General features: G+C 43.9%; 1 protein-coding gene across 5 annotated transcripts in view; it reads right to left on the minus strand.

Annotated features, from left to right (window-relative positions):
- The window catches only part of RBFOX1 (RNA binding fox-1 homolog 1), a gene marked incomplete at both ends in the record, with an annotated part of 1093433 nt that overhangs the window by 671085 nt on the left and 398712 nt on the right, over positions 1-23636 (minus strand). The window lies entirely within an intron of this gene.

A 23636-nucleotide genomic window follows, 5' to 3' on the forward strand; every position in this document is an offset into this window, starting at 1 on the left:
CTGCTCTCCATAGCTTAACCTTAAAGTGCGAATGCGGTATTTTCCACCTTCTAATTTTGCAGTCTGGAAAGGAACTTCCTGTGGCTCACTGATCTCACCAATACCCCAAGCCCAATTCCCAGACTCCCCTCATGGCGAGCAGATACCATTTCAACAGATGTCAAGAAAAGCGAAAGTGCACTTAGGCCTATTTGTTAAATTCCTGAGGGAGGGGGTGGATTGTCGAAATTCAGCCAGTAATTAAACCACATACTTCTTTGCAAGCTGCCTGTCTCCCCTCTTCCCTGCATAATCTCTCTGCCTTCCAGCAAATCATTTAGGCACTTATTGGCTCCAATCAATACAATATGAGATACATTAATTTTGTCCCTGAGAGGCTTTCGGGAAAGAGGTGGGATCGCTTCACCAGCATTTTGGAGTGTTCACGCAAGCACACCATCTAACACAGCAATATCGCCTCTGTGCTCTACCCTGACAGATTTATGGTCTCCCTGCCCCCCACACCCTTGCCCGTGGAACTGGGTTACTGCCAAATACACACAAATTGGATTGCCGCGAGAAACACTGAATATATTACCTAATGCACACAAATGCTAAAGAGTGCAAATCGTGGGGAAGATGTGGCCTGGCTGAGCAGAATTTTAACAATTAAACTTAAATCTTTCCATATATTCCTGAGCTCATGTGGCTCGCGGTGGAGAATAAAATTACAAGGAGGAAAAGACCTTTACCAGGTTTCCCAGTGGCAGAGTCTGTTTCTTCTATGCAGTGTGATCCCTTCTCCCACTCCTCACCCACCCCACTCCCTGGTTGATCCCTTGATTTTCAATATATTTAAGAAAAGGCTGGAGGAATTCCCAACAAACAAGAGGAAATGCATTCATTATGGAGAGGTGCTAAGTGAAGGTTTGCCCTATTCACCACTTTATCATAGTATAAATGTGTTATTTTTGTGAACTTGGAAGTCTGGATTATCAGAAGGATCCTTTGAAAAAAAGACATGACTCCCAGGAAAGTGTGTATCACTGTGGTCTCTAATTCCAGCACCTTTCTGACAGGCCACCAGACATCTTTCAGGCTTCAATACCACTCAGCCTCCAATAATTTTATTCGACAAGTGAGACAAAGAAAGGAAAACTGAAGCTACAGTTCAGTCCATCGATGGACCCTACAGTAGAACCAAAGATGAACGCAGTGGACTAACAAAGGAAATCAGGGAATAACCGTGAGGGCCAGATGACAGCTGCAAAATTAAAATCCATCAGAAATTCAGACAAGAAACACTCCCAGTGTCAGGTTCTCAGCTTTGCATTTAAAGAAAAGGAGTAGTGTACAGCACAGGGAACTCTACTCAATATACTTTAATGACCTATGTGGGAAAAGAATCTGAAAATGCGTGGATATATGTACATGTATAACAGATTCACTTTGCTGTACGGCAGGAACTAACACAACATTGTAAGACAATTGTACACCAATAAAAATTTTAAAAAGAGGTAATTGAGGAAGCAGGATTCTGTGATTTACAAAAAAAAAAAAAAAAAAAAATCACATAATTTTCTCATTAACTACACCCTGCTTGGGCAATGGGCAATGGGCAATGACTCTTTGATGAGATATCAGAAACGTTGCTTTTCTGTTTGAAAGAGAAGGAAACAGGCTTTCTGGTCAATGGTCATCAGTCATGACAGGATACAAAATGAAACCCAGATACAAGAGAGTCAGGAAAACTGGCCTCGGGGCTGGCTGCCTGTGTGGACCCCGGTCGCTCAGGAGACCTCACTGGACCCGCCGCCTCGTCTGCAAAATCATTCGCTGGTTTCTGGAGCCCTTCTGCAGCTCCAACAGCATATGGTTCACACTATGTAGCTTTTATCCTTAACTGCCCTCTTTCGTAGTCTTTACGGCAGTTCTTTCTTTGCATTTAACACCACAGAGAAATGCCACGGCTGACTTTTGAAGAGATGGTAAGAAACTACCTCCGGATCAACCTCAGCTTCCTATGGAGTGGAGAAGAAAAGGCAAACACACCTGTTTCCTCTGAGAAATGGGTGAAATTCTGAACCGCAGAGAAGACAAGTGCTGATGTTTTTTAGAGTTAAGTTTTGCTCTCTGCCAACAGTTATCAACGGGTGGTGGATGGAGGCCCAGCATTCAAAACCCTGGGAGTTCTGTTAACAACACAGGTTCTGGGATCCCCACCCTATTGATTGAATCAGAAACTCTGTGAGTGGACCCTAAGACACCGAATTTGGAGCAAAATCCCCCAGTGATTTTTATGCCCATTAATGTTTGAGAAATGGGCAGACCAGGACGATCAGCTGAGGGGCTAATTTTACAGTTAGAGATGTCCATGTATTTGTGCTAATTATTGTGCCAATAATTCCCTCTGAGCTTCCCAAGGTACAGAGGGTATCTTGCCCAATGATGTAGCCCTAGCATCCCGTCCAGTGTCTGCACTTGCAGGCGCATGTACCTTCGTAAACGTTTACCGAATTAAGCTGAAGAAATACGCAGGGCCAAAGCCCACCCTAGGTCTAAGGCATTAGAATATCTGGGCACACAGCCTTGGAAGAGGCAACTTTGAGCACCTCAGTGACTCTCATTCACAATAAATTGGGAGAACCGCCTTTCTCAACCTAGCCATACTCCATGGAAAATGAGAGCTTTATTTTATCAAAAATCATCCCAAGTAGGTACACCGTGGTTTTCCATTTTCAAGGCTCTTTGGTACGTATTTCTTCCTGGCTCTTTCCAAGTAGGTTGGACTGGAATTATCCCAAGATGGAAACAGAAGATCAGTAGTCTTCACTAACTTGTCCAAGGTCACACCCACTACCATGTGATGATATTTTGACGTGGTGAGCCTGGACAATGTTTATGGGACAGAATGTGCCCTTTCTATAAATTTACCATCAGAATAATGAAAAGGCAAGGCCAGGGAATCCAAAATAGAGAGTTCCAATATGATTCACTTATTCAATAAATGTTTGTGGAATGCCCACTCTACGCCAGACAGTTTGTTAGTCATTAGGGATACATGCTGAGCCAAAAGCATATGGTATCTACCCTGCTGAAGTTTAAATTCTAATTTAGGAGAAATAAACAACTGTATTCTACATGGATTGCAAACATTTTCCCAGTTTGCCTTTTATCTTTTTGTTTCCTTTATAGTGCATTTTTAAACATTACATTTTAAAACATGTAAACATTTATATGGTCAATTCGATCTTTTATTATACTTTCTGGCTTAAATTTCATTTTCTGCCTCAACAACCTAAGGTTATATTAAGATTCTATAGGATTCTAGAAAGAGAAGTACGTCTATATTCATAGCTTCTGTTGCCTCACTTCCATTTAATCCTCAGCCCATGCTATTTCAGATGCCCTTCTGCTCACTTCCTGGATGAGCAGTCACCTCTTTAGTTACACAATCTAGAGGCTAGTTCCAGAAGGTCTCTTATGTGATCAGCTCCCATTGGCCTTTCTATCTCTTGGTTTTCATCAGTACCTCTGTCCTGGTAGGTCCTGTCACGCTGTCCCTTTATTCTCAAACCAGTGTGCAGGGCTCACTTCTGCCCACCTCTTAAAAGGTTGTATTCTCCAGAACTGCACCTGCTTTTCTTCCTATACTTTTTTTAAAAAAATAATTATTTTTGGCTGTGTTGGGTCTTCGTTGCTGTGCCCGGGCTTTTCTCTAGTTGTGGCAAGTGGGGGCTACTCTTCGTTGCGATGCACGGGCTTCTCATTGCGGTGGCCTCTCTTGCTGCGGAGCACAGGCTCTAGGCACTCGGGCTCTAGGCCCTCGGGCTCAGTAGTTGTGGCTCATGGGCTTAGATGCTCCACGGCATGTGGGATCTTCCTGGACCAGGTATCGAACCCGTGTCCCCTGCGTTGGCAGGTGGATTCTTAACCGCTGTGCCACCAGGGAAGTCCCTCTTCCTATACTTTATATCCACTCATGCATGCACTTTGTATAAATGGATGAGCAACTCATAAATCAGTTTAAGCACTGCTATATAGTAATTGAAGAGAACGATGTTGATTTATATGTACCAATGTGGGGGGAAAAATCCTAATTACACTGTTAAATGATAACGAATTATAAATCATTATATACTATATGATATTGTTTCTTTTAAAAATAACATGGCCTTCAATAGATAGATGATAGATACATACATAGAAAAATATAATTGTAAATATATACACATATTCATAGACAAACTACCTAGATCTATGGTGCCAACAGAAATATCATGCAAACAACATATGCAATTCTAAATTTTCTAGTAGCCACATTCAAGAAGAAAAAAAAAGTAAAACTAATTTTAAAACCTATTAAATGTATCCAAATATGTTATCATTTCAACATGAAATCAGTTTTTCTTAAAATGTCAATGAGTTATTTTACCCTCTTTCATTCTACAAAGACTCTGAAATCCTGTGTGTATATCATACTTACCCAATAGCTACCATATTAGACAGCAAGATTATAGAACATTTCCATCATCACAGAAAATCCGATTGGACAACATTGGTTTATAGGGCTTTGAGGAGAAGTGAGAGTCCTCTCACCAAAGAAACAAACAGGAAAATGTAAGTTTATTTCCCCAAATTTAGGAGGATAACTCCTGTTAGGACAACATGAATTCTTTGGGGTGTTTTTATTTGAAATTTGTTTTCTTCCTTGGATACTATGTTCTTACTGCTCTAACAGCAACCAGGAGACTGTAACCAAAGGGGAAAAAAAAAAAAACTCTGGACACATTTAATTCTTGGTTTCACCATTTACTGGCTGTGTGATTTGGAGTAAGTAATAGTCTTTCTATACCTTTTTTTTTTTTACCAGTCATATGGCTATTATGAGGATTAAATAAGATAATATATGTACCAGAGTGTATAGCTGGCACTCAGTCAACTCAAATTTCCTTTGGGGTCTCTTTCTAGCCATAATAAACACTTTGGTTCTGGCTTGAATAAGGATAAAATGTGACTGCTGTGAGCTACCCTCTCAGTAAAGCTGAATTTCTATATTTCTTCTGTTACTTCACTGACCACACAGTCATCCCAGCAGCCTTACGATATTCACCTTTATCCTGCTTCCTTCTGTTAGCTGCAAGAGGGGCTAAGCTGCTGAGTAAAGTATGTTCATGTATTTGGAGGAGTTTCTATTACCAAGTTCACATTTCTATATTGCAAACAAGAGGTCATGTAGCCTCCAATCATGAGTAGTACCTGGAGGAAACAGAAACTCCATCCATGAATGAGGTTGCATATAAGTCTGTGCACATGTGTCCCTGTGTGCCTAGGTGTGTGTGCCTGTGTATGTGTGTCTGTCTTAAAAGTTGTCTGTGAATGTTCTGAGATCGGCTTGGTGGCTTGGGAAATAATCTGGCCTAAAATCAGAACCCATGGCAGCCATGAGATTTTAAGCAACTGTTTCACTCTCTCTTGTTCTCTGCTTCCTTGTCTGAAAAATGCAGGGGCTGTATCAGATGATGCCTAAGATTCCTCCCAGCATGGATAGTTCATGATTCAATGAATCTGTGGGCAACTGGGGCCAAGGTTCTCATTCTTGTTATCACGGGTAATCAAGAGTTGGCAAAACACTTCAGTCCTCTATCAAAATGCTGTTCTTTTCTTGAGCTCCTATTATTAGGCTTCCTACACCCACAGGAGCTTTTGATAAATGGAAGCAGCTAATAGACCACTTGGATGGTGCCCAGGAAGAGGGCAGAATCTCCATAAGGCTTCATTTGCAAGTTTCATACCACTTAGACCTGACTCACCAGCCCTGGAAAAAAGAAGTGGCATCCAAGGGCATACAATATGGGTATGGAGTACAGAAGGGGTGGGTAGGTGAGCAGGGCTTGGACTGGATGCCTTTTCAGGTCCTTCCACACCTTGAGATTCTATGATTCTGCTGGGATGGGATTTAATAAATCATCAACAAAAACATGTGAAACATACAGGCATCTGCCCTAAGGCGTGTTCAGTTATTTTCTTAAAGGCAGGCACACAAGTACATCCTAGTGGCATCCAGAGCATATCCTCCTTATTGTTAGGAAAAGATGCCCAAAAAGAATTTGAAGACAGAGAGAGAGGGAGGGAAGGAGGGACAGAATAAGCACATATGGTAAAATGTTAAAAACTGGTGATTCTGGTAGGGATATACAGGCTTTATTGTAACAGTCTTGCACTTTTCCACCAGGTTAGAATTTTTCAGAATAAAAAGTTAGAAAAAGGTTGCAAATTTTCCGAAAAAAAGTAAAATAAAAATATAGAAATAAGCATATGCTTTAAATTGAGTTCCTGCAAGACATTCTTTAAAGAAGACTTCTTTGGTACAGTGAGTTTGGAAGCTGCTTCATTCTATACCATTCTCCTAGAGATTTGTGATTCATATTGATGGCATATTAAAGGTACTAAGAAGTCCTGCAAAAAGAAATCGGTTTAATCTTTTTCATCCAATGTATCCCACATTTTTTTTTAAACCATGGAACTGTGTGTGTGTGTGTGTGTGTGTGTGTGTGTGTGTGTGTGTGTAGCATCTATTAACCTACCATGGAATTAACATTTCAGCAACACACACTAGTTCATTCTTTGATCCATTCATTCATCTCTAATTGAGTGTTCACTATGTGCCAGACGTACAGACATAAAATAAGAAGCTATATCTCCTATTCACAAGTAGCACGCAGCCTAGAAAAGAAGAGAAGCAAGAGAAAACAAATACAATTAAAATAGTAAAGAATTATGTGCTTGAAACCACATGGAAGTGCAGAGGTGAGAAATGGAATTAGAATCTGTGCCTAATGAAAGATTTTAGCAATAACCTATCCTAATCCGGTGCCTGGAAAGTGCCTGAGTCTAGAAAAGAACAAACCAAAGAAAATTCACTGGGATTTGTCCAGCTCTGCCCGGAAAATAAATAATTATACCACTCTGCATATTTTCCCATAGATTTTTCAAAATTTCCCCCCTCCAGTTTCCACTTTCCTCAAAAAGTATTTACAGATGAGGAAGAAGAAGTTATATAGAAAATTTAGTGGAAAGACCTAAGATTCTGTCCAGCATGAATAGTCTATGATTCAGTGAATCTAGAATTCATTGAAGTGCTGCATCACTCTAATTTAGTGACGACTAAGAGTCAGGATGCTTTAGGATGTAAGTCACAAAACCTGGCTAACAGCGGCTTCATCCATAAGGATATTTGTGGTTTGCCTGATTGGAAGTCTGGTAGGAGATGCTCCCAGGTCGGTTTGATGGCTGGGCGGTGCCAGGAGCACCCAGGCTTTTTCACACACCTTGCATGTGACATAAATACCATTGTAAGTTCCATTTTACAGAGGAAGGAGCTCACCAAATTCCTCCAGGTAAAGGAGGAGTCAGGATTTTAAACCCAGGCAGTCAAACTGCATACACTGATGTAGTGCAGATACCCATGACATCATACTGCCATTCAAGGATTAGACAACGTGTCTAATACTTAGCAGCACAGCTGGACCTCCCAGCCTGATGTCTTGGTCCACTGGGCATCACTAGCCTTCACCCAGGAGCAGAACCTGCATCTCACAGTATCCACACAGCCTATATCACGCACACACACCTCTCAGCAGAGGACCAGACCTCCATGCCTATGAATGCGACACTATTCTCCTGGAAACCCACAGACCTTGTCTCATCCCCCACGAGATTTATAATTGTCTGCGAAAAATTAAGAAATTAATATAAACGTTGCCGTGTTGCCAATGTTTTTATTATACTTTAATTTACTAGAAACATTTTCGCACCACCCCTGGGGAGTAAGTGCAATGTAAAATTGCTTACATCGCTCTTAAAAGCTGAAGTAAGCGTCTCCTTTTCATCTTCCATAATCATATATATATATATATATATATATATATATATATATATATATATATATATATATATATATATATGTATAAAAGCTGGCAAGTCTGTGGACCAGAAGCAGCAAATAGATAATTATTTCACCTTGGATATTTTCCCCCCTGGCTTTTTTGAAGAGTCCCCCCACCTCATAATTCTCCACTTTCCTCATAATTTATTTACAGGTAAAGAAGTGATGAACTAAACGCATTGGGCAGACAACCGCACATCACTTTAATTCAATTACTAGTGATTCTGAGTAGCTCTGCAATCACCTACAGGATAAAGCAGGTGACAGGGCCAGACAATGGGGAACATGAGAGCCAGAGGTGGAGGAGGTGGGAGCTTGGTTTGCCCTGGCAGCTAGAAAACTGCGGAGTGATTAGCTAAGAGTTTGGGTACAAGAAAACCACAGCTCAGTTCCCCCATGTCCACTTCCCGGCAGTGTGGTGTTAGGCAAATTCCCCACATACTCTGAGCCTAGGTTCCAACGTCTCTCAAAATAGGATGCTAGCAAACCCACCTCTCATGTTTATTGTGAATGTCAAAATGTGGCCACATATGTGAAAAGCAAATGTTCAACTCCTGGGAACTACTATTTGGGGCAATTAACATGGAAAGCCGTTCTATAGGATGATGGACTGAGGGGCAAGGCCACCTCTGGGACCGTCCCAGGGTCCATCCTATCAACGATGCTCATTAACGAATGAGAAGCAGCCTGTTGCAGTATAAGCGCTTAAGGATGGACAATTGATGATCCAAGATCCGAGCCCTGACTCTGAAATGAGACTCAGTTTTCTCACTAATGGTGTCCACAAAAATCAAACTACATTTATGCGAAGGATGGCTATGGGTTTCTATAGAGATCAAAATGGGATCATATGTGTGAATGATACTTCTCACCTGGAAAAAGCTTTTCAAATGGAAATTGATTAAACTTGTCCCTGGATACTCGCATTCTGGCTACAGAATGGTTCCCAGTCTTCTCAAATTGGAAGCCAGATAATACACAACCCAATACGGTAAACATGGACATCGCTCTGCATCATTAATTTGGCTCAGTGATCGGCGCGGGAGCCCCGTTATGTTATATAAACCAACGTGGGTATCTGATGGGAAACAATGAAAATTTTACATGGAGCTATAAGATAAAGTATAAGGCTTCAAGGAAATTATATGATGCACCATTCAGGGGGATATGTATAGTCTCTTCTGCCATTAAAGGGTTAACTTAAGTGGAAAAGCACCAAATACCATCACTGTTGAACTTTTCCTTCCCACACATGAATCTGCCCCACTTTGGTCTCATTGTTCTCTCCAAATTCTCTGTAAGAGAGTTGGAACCTTGGTCATGGTGTTTTTCTTCCTGGAGAAATATCAATATCTCTTGATAACTGGAATTTTTCAGCAAAAACTTGCCACCTGAAGTTTATTAAAGCTGTTTCAAAAACTCTGTTTTGATCCCTGTGTCAGATGTCAGCTTGGAAAAGATTCTTCTGGTCACAGGTAGCCAATGGGCCAAGGAATGCAAGCAAAGATGGAGGATTTCAAAAGTAAGAAGTGAACTTTGTGCTTTTCATAATATACCTTTCTCTGTTTGAAAATGGCAAATGAGCTTTTGGAAGAAAATGAAAAGATGAAAAAAAAAGGAAAGACCAGATAAATAGTTACATGATAATATGTCCTCATACCTAACCCCGAATCTAATAAGTAGTATATATGGAAAAGCTAACATCCCATATCTCACACGCACACACACACAGCACTTCTATATATGAAATAAAATTTTGCAATACCTTTTTAGTTTATTTCAGTTAGAAATGCTTTTGGTTGCCAATAACAGAAATCCTAATTGCCAGGGTATAAATGAATAAGGGATTAATATTCTCACACAATGTGACTTCAGAGGTAGCCTGTCCTGTCACTGGTTCAGCTGCTCTATGATGTCAGAGCCAATGTCCCATGTGGTTGTCAATCAGTGGCTACTGCCCCACCATGGACACCATAAAAGATGAGGAAAAGGGGCAGGAGAAGGACAGATAGCGCCACCTGCAGGTGCCCCCTTCCACGAGAAAAATAAAAGCTTCCGCAGACGCCCACGGCAAACCTCCGGTGACCAGACATGTCACATGGCCACTCTTAGCTGCACAGGAGGCTGACAAAGCAAAGCTGGCTTTCTTTGGTAAGCATGAGAAAATGGTGATATACCAAGATAACTATGCATTTCTCAAAAATGTCCAGCCACTGTTATGATGAGTGATCAGAGCCTTCAACACGAAACTGATCATGCCCTCAATTTATTTACTTATGTTCTGTTGATACATGAGTTATTTCTGCAACCCAAGAGGAAGTGTGAGCTCCTCAAAGTGTCATGGAAAGAGTCACACCCCTTTCTAGCAGGCCACAGTCCTTCTGTCTCCTCTTTCATAAAAAGCATCACTGTATCTGCTTGAAGGTATTGATTTTAATTAATCACAACATACAGCCCCCTCCATCAATAGAACGGTACAGGGGGAAGAACAGAAGGTGTAAATCACTGTTATTTCTTCTCTTCAGAGAACTTTCCATTAACTTGAATTCAGTGGTTCTATCGTGCTCAGATTCAACTAATGTGTTCATAATTACACTAATAGCTACTCTTCACTGAACGCTATTATATCCCGGTGCGTAATCATACAGTACCTCATAGAATCCTGTGATGTTTTTACTATTGTACTGGTTTTGACTGTTATTCACATTTTAAAGAGGGGAAGACTGAGACTTGAGAATGTAAATAACCTTTCAATGTCCCCAACACCTCATACTAGAGCCAATATTTGAATTCAGGACTGACTCTTAAAACAATTTTTTTTTTTTTTTTTTTTTTTTTTTGTGGTACGCGGGCCTCTCACTGTTGTGGCATCTCCCGTTGCGGAGCACAGGCTCCGGACGTGCAGGCTCAGCGGCCACGGCTCACAGGCCCAGCCGCTCCGCGGCATGTGGTATCTTCCCGGACCGGGGCACGAACCCATGTCCCCTGCATCAGCAGGCGGACTCTCAACCACTGCGCCACCAGGAAAGCCCGAAACAATTTTATTTGAGCTCATAATAATCATGTTGCGTGTCTAGGTACCATTTTACATAGATTATCTCTAACTTTCATAATGACCTTTGTATTATCTCCTTTTCTCAGAATTTATGCCTGAAAGTCAGAGAAAGTAAATGATTTGCCTGAGATCACTTGCGGGTCGGGGGGGGGGGGGTGGCAGAGCTGGAATCCCCACCAAGATGTGTCTGGTCCCCAGGCCAGACTACTAACTTCCAATGCAACCTATAGCTTCCTGCAGCATCATCAAGGGCATAACGCAACAAAGCAGCACCACGTGAATCACGGAAGCCATTTCTTATACGACAAAGGGAGTAGAGGGTAGCCACAAGGAGGATGAGCTCCAGAACCAGGCTACTGGAGTTCAAATCTGTCTTCCAAACTCAGTGTGTGATTTATGGCATCCTACTTAAATTCATAAAACCTCAGCTTCCAAATCTATAAAATGGAGACTACAAGAACATGAGCATATTGAGAGCAGTACAAGAGATTACTTATGGAAAAACGCTGGTAGTACCTAGAACAAAGAAAAAAGGAGCTATATCATCATGAATAAGTTACTTAACCTCTCTAAGCCTCAGTTCCCCCTTCTGCAAAATGGGGTTAATAATACAACCTACATGTTATGAGAATCTAATGAGTCAATATGCATCAAGGGCTTATAACTGTCCTGGGCAGGTATCATGTGCTCAATGAATGTTAGCTGTCATCGTCGTCATCATCATGATCTCTATATAAGCAGTGACATCTAATTTCAAAGACCAGCTGAAAATAGAGCATCAGGAAAAAAAAAATCTCAATGTTTTTGCATAGAATGAGACTGTTAGTAACACAATGGAGACATTTAGAGGAACTAGAAAGCACAAAGCAATGTGCTCCAATGCCAGAAACTTGGTTTTCAGGAAGCTTTTCAAGCTGAAGCAGAGGGCACGGCCAAGCCTGGCTAATTAGCTGCACTGCCTTATGCCATGGGGCCCAAGACATCATGCCCGGCTGTTGTGTTGGGGGCTGGAGCCTGCAGAGTCAGCTGTAACTGACACCCAGGCACAGGGGGAGTAGGGAAGGTTAAGGGAGGGTGGGGGGCACACTTGGAGGAGTCAGGAAAGAAAAATACAAGGCAGTGCTAAGCACCTTGCAAGAAACTCTCAGCCACATTAGCGGGGAAAGTTTGTTTTCCTTTTTGTTTTTTTCTGGGGAGGCTAGAAAATGCACCTTCTCTCTCTCTCTCTCTCTCTCTCTCTCTCTCTCTCTCTCTCTCTGTCTATCTCTCTGTCTCTCTGTCTCTGTCTCTGTCTCTGTCTCTCTCTCTCTTTCTCTCTCTCTCGGTGTTCTCAGGCCAAATGGGGAAGCATGTTTTCCAGGTACTGCAAACAAGCCTCTGGTCCCTTTGATTCATCCTGTCTATGGGAAAAGAAGACTTTTTTTTCAAAGATGCACCCTTTTTCAGCATTTCACTATCCCATTTCCATTTATTTCAAGCACTATTCACCCAGAGCCTGCTAATGTGCCTGGCATTGTGCTAGCATGAGAGCTGAAGAGATCATGAGTCAGGCCCTGCCATGGGGAGCCTCAGGGTCCAGCAGGAATCAGTCTGTCCTGAGTCAGGAACTGCAGACGGATATCCAGCCAATAGCCATGGAGGTCTAAAAGATGCCTGCCTTGGGAAACTGGATTCGGAAGATAAAATTAGCTTCATTTACTCTTGGAAACGGTTGAGCTTGTTGGAGGTAGCACGAAGGGGAAGCTGAGCGGGTGTGCTCCACACACACACACGCAAATCCCTGCTCTCAGGGAAGCTAAGAGGATTTCCTTCCTCAGAGCACCCCAGTTTCTGTCTCTGAAATGATAATTACAATGCTTATCTCATAGAGCTGTTGAGGTAACTCATGTGGAACTCCTAGGAAAAGTAAGCACGTAGTCAATGCTAATTTTACTATTAATCGTTAGCTATTCACTCAGGAAGTTCCTAAATATCCATGAAGTACACAGTATCGGATCATGAGGACTATAAGACACTTTCAGCCAGTGAGCACGTGAGCAGTGCTACTTCCAAGCTTATGGGCCAAGGAAGGACATCTGTGCACATTCCGACCATGTGGTCAGTTTTGTCATCTAGAAAGTGGGAAATGCACACCTGATCAGTTTTCTCCAAAGTATCATTCACAATTTGGGCACCGATAAAATAATACCCCCCGCCCCCAGAGAAATCTGTACTGAAGCTGAGTCTACAGGCGTGGGCAGTGACTGCCCCTCTCAACTGCTCTTTTGAATAGTTACTTCTGTACAACTGGCCATGGCTGGGTCTGTAGGATTCCACACTCACTGCATTGGATTGGACCAGGGCAAGTTGCCCCAGCAAACTTGCCCCATCTAGGGGCTGGCTAGTATATCAGCTCAATCAAGATGTCCTACGGCATGACCCCTGGCAGCCCGCAGTCAGTTAGTTACTAGAAAGTGGTGTAGGAAGAAGTTGCAATTAGAGAGAAGCACAGAGATGGAAAATTTAAGCCACAAGGAGGGCCGGGATTGGGGTGAGGCGAGAGAGGTACTCTCTCATGGCATGAAGCTTAAGGAGCACCAAAATATCTCAGTAATCAGCATGCATGATATTTGAATGCTATTTTTATTTAAAAACGAATTAATGCAAGAATCTACGATGATCAATATAAAAATTTTAAAGTCATGATGCAACTCTACACTAGTATGACTCACCTCCCTTGCCCTCTGCTAATTCAACTCTGTCAGATGCTGTCAATTAAATATTTGATACTTTATGTATCAGACTTTGACATTAATCTTGATGATTTGCATGAAAATAGGATTCATCTTGGTTACTGAGTCTCCTGGTGCCCTCTTAAGTCGTTTCACTAGGGTAAATGCCTCCCTCTCTTCACCTTAGTCCTACTGCAGGGACCAACAAAGCTAGCACTGGATCCCGGGCAGAATGAAACTCCTCCCAGACCTCTCTGAGCCCAGAGAAGTTGCCAAGATGGTTTTCTGTTCTCCTTCTCCTCCACATTTTCTTACATGATGGGGGCAAAACGCAAACGTGTGAGCAGGTCTGGCTGCACCCTTCCTGCCAGAATGAAGGGCAAAAAGAGAATAAGATTCTTTTGGAATGATGCTTTAAAAAAACGATAGCGTGGGCTTCCCTGGTGGCTCAGTGGTTGGGAGTTCGCCTGCCGATGCAGGGGACACGGGTTCGTGCCCCGGTCCGGGAAGATCCCACATGCCACGGAGCGGCTGGGCCGATGAGCCGTGGCTGCTGAGCCTGTGCGTCCAGAGCCTGTGTTCCGCAACGGGAGAGGCCACAACAGTGAGAGGCCCGCGTACCGCAAAAAAAAAAAGGAAAAGAAAAAAAAAAAAAAACGATAGCGTGAGGATGGAGGACAAGCCACATTTCTCAGGTAGCTGTGCTGGGAGAGTAGGGCCTTTGGGGAGCGTTGACTATGAGGGTGGCCTGGAGATAGGAGTCAAGGGAGTGACTAGAAAGCCTTGATGAGGAAGGGAGCTTTTCCGAGGTGTGTGGAGGGGAAGCCTCTAGAGAGTTTCCGAGTTGGGATGTAGAGAAGGAATGTAAAGGGGATTTCAACAGGTGTTGCCCACCCCCCCGCCCCACCTTGATGATCTTCCAGAAATGCAAACAAAGGATGTGATTTATATCACCAGAAACTGGACTATTATTTCTTGAAGTGGCATCAAACCAAAAGTGGAACACATGGGTCCCTGCGTTCACACAGGTTATAACCGTCCCTCATTAATAAGTGCAGCTAGGATCCCTGAAACCTACAAGTGGCAAGCGGCCACAAGTAACTCAACACGCTTGATTCAAAAATCCCAGATGGGTTTATTTTTCAGACTATGGCCCAGCTCTAAAAAAAAAAAAATGTTTCTTTGATAACTGTCAGAAACAATAAAAAGTCCTCACCATGTACAATATCTATCTCACTATCTCCTCAGGAAGAAAGAAATAAACAGACCCTCCAAACAGAAGCTGAAAAAAAAAAAATCATCATTAAGCTTCTGCTAGAAACGGGAGTATCTCAGTGAAAGAAAATTCCTGGTTGTGTCCAGAACAGTCTATTACTCGCACATTATACTGTTGGTATTACTGGGTGAAACATTTCCTGACTGATTGATGTGTTATTATCTCCTATAGTTGAATTATCTCTGAACGCCAACCATGATAATAAGAGTTGCTTTTGTCTGACAACAAAGCTGAGCTTTATTCTGTCTGCCTGGCACATAAGGGGATGCATCAGCTTGATTTCAAGTACTTCCTGTTAATCATTCATCCTATTAACGGGAAGGCACCTCTGATGTCCCATCCCACCCCCCTCAACACACACACACACACACACACACACACACACACACACACACTTGAAGCCGACAGTCTGATCTCTAACTTCATTAGGAAACAGAAGCATTCAAACAGGAATTTCTTCACCCACCTGTCACCAAATCTACCAGCCTCCCTGTGAATCTGCTCCCTGGTTCCCCACCTATTCTTGTGGACGAAGCATCCCTGACCCTATTCCTATCAGCCCCTCCACTTAGACTCTTGTGTCCTTGAAGCCAAATCGGCCTCTGAACCCTGACACTGAATTAATTCTCAGCCCTGGCACTGCATTAATTCTCGGAGACAGAGTTTTGGGTGAAGTAGAAAAGAACAGTTTCATTGCTTTGCCAGGCAAAGGGGGCCACAGAGGGCTAATGCTCTCAAAATTGAGTGTCCTGACCTGGAGGGGCTAGTGAGGAGTTCTATAGCAATGGTTCAAAGAGGAGGGCGTGATCAGCTCGTGGACTTTCTTCTGATTGGTGGGTGGTGAGCTAAGTGGGAGTCAGCATCATCAACCTTCTGGTTCCAACTGGTCTGGGGCCTAGTGCTTGCGGGCAGGATACCATCGTTGGTCATTAACTTCTTCCACCTAGAGTGGGGTTTGGTATCTGCAGAACAGCTTGAGGATACTGTTGTGTGTATCCCTTGAAGGGCAACCAGGACCTTGCCCCAAGGCTGCACTATTGTTTCTCTTGACGGTTGTTTCTCCCTTGTCTCACGTCCCCTCCCTTCCCTAATTAACAACTGCTTGAATCTGCCCTGTTGGAACTCAGGGAAGGTCATGGAGGCTGAATGAATCCTATTTCCTGTAATCAAAGAAATGGGGCACACAGACAGCCTTTTGTGCCCAGGTGCCCCTCAGGGTCCTGCACTTCATCAGTCTCAAGGGACCTGCTCTTGCAATTTTCTTCTTGTTCTCCTGCACCCTCATTCTCTCCCCTTCTCCTGGATCATTCCAGGCGAAAGAAAAGTATGCGGTGATGTATGTGTACACCCATGTCTCATAGCAGCGCTATTCACAATAGTCAAGAGGTGGAAGCAACCCCAGTGTCCATCAACAGACAAATGGATAAAGTTGTGGTATATACATACAATGGAACATTATTTAGCCTTCAAAAGGAAGGAAATCTTGACACATGCTACAGAATGGATGAACCCTGAGGATATTATGCTGAGTGAATTAAACCGGCCCCCAAAAGACAAATACTATATGACTCCACTAATATCAGTTATCTAAAATAGTCAAGTTCACAGAAACAGAAAGTAGAATGGTGGTTGCCAGGGGTGGGGGGACAGGGAAATGGGGAGTTAGTGTTTAATGAGGACAGTTTCAGATTTAAAAGATGAAAATGTTCTGGAGATCTGTTTCACAGCAACGTGAGTATATTCAACATAGTCAACAATTCTAAACCATGAACTTAAAAATAGTTAAGATGGCAAATTTTATATTATGTTTTTTTAACACAATAAAAGAAATGCTGTAATATCTCCCTTCTAAAAAAAAAAAAAAGGTCCCTGACCTCCTGCTCCCGTTCTCTCTACATCACTTCACAGCCACACTCTTGTGCCAGCCCTGTCTACAGCAGGGACCACGTGTTCACCGCACCTTCTTGTCTCACCCCAAACCAGTCCTGTTACACCACCACCACCCCCCGCCCTCCAAGAGCTGTGCCTGTAAGTTATCTGTGAATCACTGCACGTGACTGGACATGTGAGTTAGATACTTCTTTGCTCACATCACCCAAGTCCCAACCACATCGCCTTTCTCCAAGACCACAGCAATGGTCCTCTAATCAGAGTCTCTGTCTTCACTCTCTACCTGGTACTCCATCCACATCACCACGAAACAGCTGGTGATGTTTTAATAAGCTGGAAATTGGAAAGTCATTTTGTTGTTCAAAACCCTCTAGTGGTTTACACACACACACACACACACACACACACACACACACACACTTTCTCACGTTCCCTATCACGACCTAAAAGGCTCTGAGTAACCACAACCACTGCTACCCACTCCAAGCCCATCTTGTACCCCTTTATGACTCCCCTTTACTCTCCAACAAGCAAACCCCTTCCCTACTCTAGAGTGTGAGAACCTGTTCCTTCTACCTGGGCCGCTGCTCTCCTGATGCTTCTCAGGAGGAGTTTATGGGGCCAATCTTGTCATTTCTATGTGTCATGACTGGAACTACAGTGACCGTCTTGAAACTGAGAAGGGACAAGCCTAGGAGCCACACCACTGTGCTCATAAAATGCAAGAAAATGAACATTTCTAGACAGAAATGGTCTCGTGACTCTTTGAGACGTTGAGTCTCTGAACCTACCCTGTCTTATTCCAGAAAGATTCTTGTTATCTAAAATAACAAATGCCCTCACTGGGTTCCACCCATTACCTTGAGAAATCTATTCCAGGCCACTGAAAACATCTTGAGAGACACACCACTGCAAACCAAACTGATTATCCTAGGGCCTCACACATGGCTGATTCTCAAAATTAGGGCCCATACCAGGGTGCGGCACAAAACTGCAGGGGCGCCAGAAAACTCAGTCATCAAGATACACCACGTTTAATGCAATAGTCTACAAAATCAAAATAAATGTAAAAAGTGCACAGTGGACAAAATACCAACATTTTAAGTAAAGACACGATCTAACCCTGTACTTGCAGGGCCCTGTCTCACATGCCTCACCCTAGGCCCTGCTCTAAATATTTGTTGGATAACTGCCCAAGTATTTTAACCCAAGATCTCTAAGTTCTACACAAGAACTTCACTGTCATCCTCACTTGACAGGGGAGGGCTCTTGGGACTCAGAGAGGTTAAGCAACTTATTGGGGGGTCACACAGCTGAGAGTGGTCTGAATGACTGAAAGCAGTGCTCTTCACCAATCTGTTAGAAGGTCTTTGTGAGACGTGGCCTTGGCACCTCTCAGGTGGGGACTGTACGAAGTGGGGGAAGAGAAGGGCAGGAGCTGCCAACATCCAGGCTTTGCTCTGCTGTCTTCTGTCTTGCAAAGCACACTTCCTGGGCACCCACTAATCTGGCCTTTGAGGGACTGGACCTTTCCTCTAATGAACTTATTATATGAGTGCTTATTATGCAAACGGGGCCAAGAGTCACAAATGGCCTCCAGCAGCCAGAAAACCTTCAGGTTTTGCTAAATTTAAACGCACCTGGATTAACACGTTTCAGGGTAATGAAGGTATCACCCAGTTTGCAAGGTAATAGGCAGTGAGGAGGGAGTCAGGATACGGACTAGACCGCAGGCAGCTTTCTGTGGGTTTCTTCCAGTCCTCAGGGACGTGGCACATTATGTAAATGCAAACCGATCCCGACAGGGTGGGAGGAATCCATCACTCACACCCTCACATCCTTCTGAGACTGCTTCTGCCAGACTTGCTCTGCAAATGCCCCAGACTGCTCCATGAAAATGCTCCTGGAGGACTTTAGCCAAAGGCACGGAGAAGTCTTGAGTTCTCAGTTAGGACAGAGGGGTAGCCAGAGGTCCTCCTGGCTTCCAGCTGCATGAGCTGGCAGCAGACAAAAAATTGTAAAATGCCTGACGAAGGGGGAACCCATAAAAAGAAAGATAAGAAATGAAAGGTCTCATCATTTTTATCGCTGGTAATTCCACCAGGCGGCTTTGCAGAGATCCTCCCTAGGAGTGACAGTCCGCCAGGGGGCTTTGCTGAGTTAAAGGCATCCTGGAGAAAGAAGAGGCTGTCAGTCACTGGGAAGTGAAAGAGGGGCCAAAGCTGAGGTTCCGAGCCCACGGCCGAGTGGCACTGTCCCCGTGTGTGGGATGTGCAGGGTGGCAAGTGCAGAGGAAGGGATCTGTCCCAGTGGCTCTTTCACGGGTCCCAGGGTCGCTTCCCACGCGCCCCCCAGCCCTGGGAGCCCGCACTGCTTTCCTCGGAGAGCAGACGCTGTGCTTTCATGCTGTCATCAGCAGAACTGCCAGCCTCTCTCCCAGAGCACGTTCATCCTTCTGGCACCCACCGGGGCAGCTGAACACTTGGTGGGAGGAAGCGGCGCAGTGAGAAGGGGTGTCTTTTCTCAGACTGACAACCCAATTCCTCAGAAAGTACGCCTGGCTGTTTCGAACCCCTCTCTCCTTAAATTCTGAGTTTCACCGTTTGGTCGGTCACCTGCTGCCGCCCACACACTCCCCAGGGACCCACAACTCCATGGGCAGATGGGCACAGACTATTTCAGAAGGCCTGTTTTGACCAAGATCTACCGGGTCTTACGTCTTGGACCCTGCCCTGAAAAGAGTGACAGGATTCCTGAGCAAATACTTCCCTGTTCATCAGCAATCCGCGCTGAGCAGGGACAGGAGAGGGCAAATGGGGCAACGATTGAAATGCAAAGCCCTGTGAGGACACGTAGGTGGCCAGGTCTCTCACCTGTATGTGTTTCTAGTTTCCTTCCTAATAGTTCTCACCCTTCTCCACTGCTACCATCCCAGCTCAAACTTCACTTCTTGTTGTAACCCCTACCTGGACTTCCCGTGGTCTCTTCACACCCTCTAATCTGTTCCCGTGTTCTTGGAAAATGATATCCCAACCCATTGCTGATAGATGATAGACAGATAGATAGATAGATAGATTTACAGACAAATGATGGATGGGATGGACAGACAGATATGATAGAGAAAAATAGGTAGATAGGGAGACAGAGAGAGAGAGAGAGAGAGGATGGATGGATGGATCGACGTAGATATATAGAAATATATACTTATATATAGATAGATATAATAGAGGTAGGTAGGTAAGTAGATAAATAGATACATAGACAGATGATGGATGGATAGACATATATATATGATGCAGGAAAAATAGGTAGATAGATAGGGAGACAGAGAGAGAGGATAGGTGGATGGATAGATAGATAGACATGATAGAGATAGATAGGTAGATAGAGAGAAAGAGAGATGATAGATTTAATGGATGAATGGATGATGGATAAATAGACATATGATAGAGATAGGTAGGTAGACAGATGGATGGATAGATGGATGATGGATAAATACGTGATAGACGGGTGGATTTAGAGATAGATAGATGATACCTTTGATAGACGAACAGACAGCTAGATTGCTAAATACACAGGCTGACTTACGGTGACTCCTCAATGCACTTAGGCTTAGGATCAAAATGTTTTACTTTGCTCCCTCCTGCGCGGTCTGGACCCTAACAGCATCAGCATCACCTCCACCTCGCCTCTTGCTCTGGGACCCCAGGTTTTCCAAGAACCACCGGCCTTACCACTGGTCTCATTTTCAACTAACATTTCTCTTTCATTCTTCCTGAAAACAAAGCCACTGCACACTCTGACCCATCTCCCTGAATCCCCGCCCCCAGCCTCACTCTCAGCAGCCTAACAAGCCCCGCTGGGCCCCAGCTCCTCTGAACGCCTGCTCACAGGGCCATCGCCTCTCCTCCCACTGCTGCTGTGACGATCTGTTTAGTGTTTGTCTTTCTGACTAGCCCATGTGATCTCTGAGAGCTAGAAGAGGCTCTGCAGGGCTCACGACTGTATCATCAGAGCCCAGAGCAGCGCCTGGTGATTTGTGATGCTCCTTAGATACGTCGACCCTGGGCTTGGCACAGTGCGAGGGGCTAGGGAGAGAGACTAGAAGGTGACCACTCACAGAGGCAGGGTTTTCTCTAATAATAGTATCAATGTGTGCTTCCTTGCATAAACCCGCACGCAGTCAGTCATTGAGAATTGGGTGACAGAGTAAAAAGTGCTACTCCAAAAGCCCAAGTCCTTAACCCCAGAGGAAACATACATCTCAGATTTTCTATGATACTCCCTATTTTGAGCATTTATTCCCCATTCGGAGGCCCTATGCATAGCAAGTAAGAACCTGACACAGGAGCCCCTCTGCCTGGTGTTAATCTCAATCCCGCTGCCATCTCCCTTACCTCCTTGGGCACACACTGTTTGCTCATCTAAACAATGGGGTCATCATTAACACCTATTTCAGTGCAGACTCTGTGAGCGGCTAAAAAACACAGGATGTTTAAGAGAGGGCTTGCTGTGTTAAAAGCACCCCAGGACACCCAAACATTAGTATTATCAGCCCCATGTGGTGCCAATCACACCTGCCTTTTTAATTCAGAATATGGTCACTCCATAAAAAAGAATGAAACAATTGCAGCAACATGGATGGACCTAGAGATTATCACACTGAGTGAAGTAAATCAGACAGAGAAAGACAAATATCATAAGATAGCACTTATATGTGGAATCTAAAAAATAATACAAATGAACTTATTTACAAAACAGAAACAGACCCACAGACATAGAAAACAAACTTATGGTTACCAAAGGGGAAAGGGGGGAGGAATAAATTAGGAGTATGGTATTAACAGATGCACACTGCGATACACAAAACAGATAAACAACAAAGATTTACTACATAGTATAGGGAACTACATTCAATATCTTATAATAACCTATAATGGGAAAGAATCAGAAAATCAGAAAATGCATAAGGGAATCACTTTGTTGAACTCCTGAAACTAACACGATATTGTAAATCAACTACACTTCAATTAAAAAAAAAAAAAGAATGATATGGTCATTCTATTCGTATTTCTGAAAATCACCATGAAAACTGAATTAATCTGTGATTGTTCATTCTAGCCCGGAATTCTCCGTTTTTTTAATACCTCAATAAGTAAAAAGCAGTGACTTCCTGTTGTTAAATTTTTAAATTAATTGGCTGCGTTGGGTCTTCATTGCTGCGTGTGGGCTTTCTCTAGTTGCATGAGCAGGGGCTACTTTGTTGCAGTGCACAGGCTTCCCATTGCAGTGGCTTCTCTTGTTGCGAGCATGGGCTCTAAGATGCGTGGGCTTCAGTAGTTGTGGCACATGGGCTCAGTAGTTGTGGCTCACAAGCTCTAGAGCTCAGGCTCAGTAGTTGTGGCGCACGGGCTTAGTTGCTCCACGGCATGTGGGATCTTCCCGGACCACTGCGCCACCAGGGAAGTCCTGTGACTTCCTTTTAATTAGCAATTTACCCATCTCCAAAGTCCCCACAGGAGCAACCCTATAGTACAACCGCCCTTGGCCGAGACCCAAGGATCCAGAACCTGGATAAACCCACCTCATGCCCCAGGGAGGGGGCCGTATAATGCTCTGACCCCACATTCCAGGGAAGGAGGAAATCTAGAGATAATAGCGACACTCCATCATTTCAACTCTCGTTTATTAAGCACCTAATATATGCCACACACTGCACTAAGTGCTTTGCATTTGTCATGTCCTGTAATCCCGAGAGGTAGGTATCAGCCTGGCCTAACTTTTCAGAGGGGAAAATAAGCTTCGAGAGGTTAGATAGTAAGTTGCCTGGCATCACCCGGCAAGGAGCTGGTGGGCAGGGATTTCAACCAGGCTCTTTCAAAGCCCCTCCTAGCTTTAAGCTTTCTAAACAGCCCTGCTGAGAGGTTCTTAAGCTCCGCTCAACAGGAATTTTGTCAACCAAAACGTAAGCTTTAAGTTCCCATTGAGCCATTTGCTCCTTCACCAGAGGATCCTCTAACATGTACCCAATTATGGACCAGTGGTTCAGAGGAACACGAGATAACTTATGTTACCGCCACCTGCTTGGTCCAAGTCCAGCTGAAAGCAAAGCTTTGTGATTTCTTGTGAGGTTTTTTAAAATTCTGAAAATAGTGCTGGGATCTCGTTCCTGCAAAGTGGAGAGCCTCAGTCATAAAAAATAAACAGTCATTGTGGAAAGACGCTGGGATGTGCTCGCTTTATGGCCACACCGTTGCTGATTTTGATGCTACCTCTTGACACAATTATACAGTAAGTGACTTAAAAAAAAAATGTAGGTGGGGTGTGCTAGGCTGGGGACCAGTCACAGGCCAGAGCCCAAGCTTGTCCTGCAGCCAGGGGTGGGTCTTGACCCAAGCGATGAAGGAGAGTAGAGAACCATGCCTGGGATCAATTACTCAGGGCATTTCACACAATGATTGTGTTTCAAATCCAGGTTTTATAGAGCTGAAGTCCTGGCTGGGAGTCAATATTGCTTTATTCTCCAGATTTGCACATTGCTGAGGGGTCTAGACAAAATCTCCCCCCAGCATCCCAAGCTTTATTTTGAGGTGTTGCCTGAATTACTTTCATGATGCTTTATGAGCTCTGAATTTCTGAAATTAGGAGGCCAAGACCACAGACATAGGGGCTACATTAACCAGGGCTCTATTATGGGGGTGGGGGGTGAATTCGTATTCAAGTTATATCAGAGAAAAACTTACTCAGGTGGTAGTGAGTTGAATTGTGTCCCCCCCC

Source organism: Leucopleurus acutus (genome assembly GCF_964270905.1).
Source record: "Leucopleurus acutus genome assembly, chromosome: 16".
NCBI lineage: Eukaryota > Metazoa > Chordata > Mammalia > Artiodactyla > Delphinidae > Leucopleurus > Leucopleurus acutus.